Source organism: Chenopodium album, chromosome 8, assembly GCF_948465745.1.
Source record: "Chenopodium album chromosome 8, dcCheAlbu1.1, whole genome shotgun sequence".
In the NCBI taxonomy this organism is placed as follows: Eukaryota; Viridiplantae; Streptophyta; class Magnoliopsida; order Caryophyllales; family Amaranthaceae; genus Chenopodium; species Chenopodium album.
In genome coordinates, this window is record NC_137841.1 from 63,698,381 (window position 1) to 63,700,968 (window position 2,588).

The 2,588-nt window shown below is 40.8% G+C and overlaps 1 non-coding gene across 1 annotated transcript; it reads left to right on the forward strand.

Annotated features, from left to right (window-relative positions):
- Positions 1 to 2,021: 2,021 nt before the first annotated feature.
- Positions 2,022 to 2,128, forward strand: LOC145556991 (small nucleolar RNA R71). Its single transcript, XR_014092075.1, has one exon. It is a non-coding gene; the product is annotated as a small nucleolar RNA R71 (small nucleolar RNA).
- Positions 2,129 to 2,588: the final 460 nt, after the last annotated feature.

Here is a 2,588-nt window from a genome sequence, read left to right on the forward strand (position 1 = left end):
GTGGATCCTCCTTGACTTGGAATGGGGGATCTTCAATGCTACGCACTAAAAACCCTTCTTCGATCGAATGTTGCTTCAAATTGTCATTGCGTTCAACACTTGCAACTTGATCTGGCGGAACACATACTGTAGGCTCGATTCGCACAACTTGCTCGATCGGTTCCAGTTGTTCATCCTCGAAACCAAGACCAACATTGTAGAGTGCTCTTTCTATTGCATCGACTTCCTTTTGCCATCTTTCTATCTTATCTGAAAAGGATGCAACACAAGATACCGCCTCCAAGGGATCTTTTTCAAGAGCTTGGGGCTTGTTAGAATAATTTACAACCACATTGACACTGAAACATTTCTCCTCAGTCATGGAGCATTTGGGGGCATTATTCAGATTAAAAACCACTTTATCATCCCCTACTGATAGTGTTAGCTTACCACTTCTTACGTCTATGACTGCTCCTGCGGTGTTAAGGAATGGTCTACCCAAAATAATTGGGGTTTGCCTATCTTCAGCCATATCAAGAACAACAAAATCTACAGGTATATAAAATTTACCTACTCTAACGGGGACATCCTCTAAAACACCTAGGGGGTATTTGAAAGAACGGTCGGCCATTTGCAGAGTTATATTGGTAGCTTTTAATTTACCCATATTCAACTTAGAACACATAGATAATGGCATGACGCTAACACTAGCACCCAAATCACATAATGCATTATCAATCAAGAGATTACCAATATGACAAGGGATAGAAAAACTACCCGGATCTTTTAACTTAGGTGGAGACTTATTTTGAAGTACGGCACTACACTCTGCAGTTAAAGCTACTGTCTCTACCTCACTAATAGACCTTTTTCTCGTCAATATTTCCTTCATAAATTTTGCATATGAGGGGATTTGTGTGATCAATTCAGTAAAAGGAACTGTTACCTTCAAATCTTTTACCACCTCCAGAAACTTACCAAACTGCTTATCCAAGTTTGTCTTCAATTGACGATTGGGGAAAGGAAGTTTGATAATTGGCTTTTGAGCATTCTTCTCTTTGTCTGGAGTATCCACCTTCTCTGGAGTTTTACCCTGCAATGTAGAATTAGATGTGTTAGTATTATCCTCTAGCCCTGCAGAGCTAGCAACTACATTGTTTGGTTTAATGGAATCAAGATTAGCATTATTTAATAAAATAGGTTCATCAACTCTGGGCATAGAGGGCCCTTCATAGTTTGAACCACTCCTTAGAGTAATTGCAAATGCTTGATCCGTAGGCCTAGTCGGCTGTGCCGGCAGGGCTCTCTGTTGGCGTGCTTGTAGAGTGGCGGAGAGTTGCGCAATTTGATTATCTACAATTTTATTATGCGCTAAAATTTGATCAATTGTCGCATCTCTGCTCTCCATGTGCTTTTGCATATTGACCAACATTGCTCTAATTTCCCCCAAAGAAGGGTCGGAAGATAAGGGGAGTTGTTGTGGTTGATTCTTATGGCTAGCATTTGGGTGATAATACTTCTGCTGCTGTTGCTGTGGCACCTGTGGTTCTTGTGGTGGTGGATTTTGAACATTAGTGCTCCGGTAGGAAAGGTATGGATGATTCCGATACCCAGGATTGTAGGTGTTGGAGTATGGGTTATTCTGCCTATAAGCTTGGAAGGCATTAACTTGCTCCACGGAAATCCTGCAATCCTGCTCCCAATGACCTACAATACCACAATTTTCACAGAAGGCCTCATTAGAATTGTTATTAATTACAGAAACATTAGCTACATTAGCAGTGCTCAGATTATCTAATTTTTGGCAAATTGAGGTCAGTTGAGCTTGCAAAAAGGATACAGAGTCAACACTATGTTTCCCTTTGTTAGCGAATCCTCTGGGATTCCCATATTGGGAATTGTGTATCGCCATATCTTCAATAACCTGACCTGCATCATCAACATTAAGATTCATAAATCTCTCACTAGCTGCAGAGTCTAAAATTATTCTGGAAGAATTTCCAATGCCATTATAAAAGGCTTGGATTAACTGCCATTGTGCTAAATTATGGTGGGGGCATTCTCTTTGTAATTCCTTGAACCTCTCCCAAGCCTCATATAAGGACTCGTCGGCTTCTTGGGCGAAGTTCTGAATCGCACTCCGTAGTACTGCTGTTCTCTCTGCAGGATAATATTTGTTATAAAAATTCAAAACAAGAGTTTTCCAGTCAGTTATACAAAGTGTAGTTCTATTTAAGCCATTGAACCACAATTTAGCTTTTCCAGTTAAAGAAAAGGGAAAGAGAATCTCCCTGATTTGGTCTTGAGTGACCCCGGCTTGCCTGATGGTGTTGCAATATTGACAATAGTCGGCAATGTGAAGATTCGGGTCTTCACCCTTGGCTCCACTGAATTGCTTCCTCTCTATCATCGTTATAAATTGGGGTTTGATTTCAAATTGAACCCCATCAAGAGCCGGAGTAGGGGTGAGATGTGGAAAATCCGTAAGCTTTGGTTGTGAATAATCACTAAGCTTCTTTGGAGCCGCCATCTCTGATTCTGTGTCTAATGATACCTCTAAATCGCTAGAATCAGTTGTAGGATCGCGGTGATTATTATTAGTATCACCA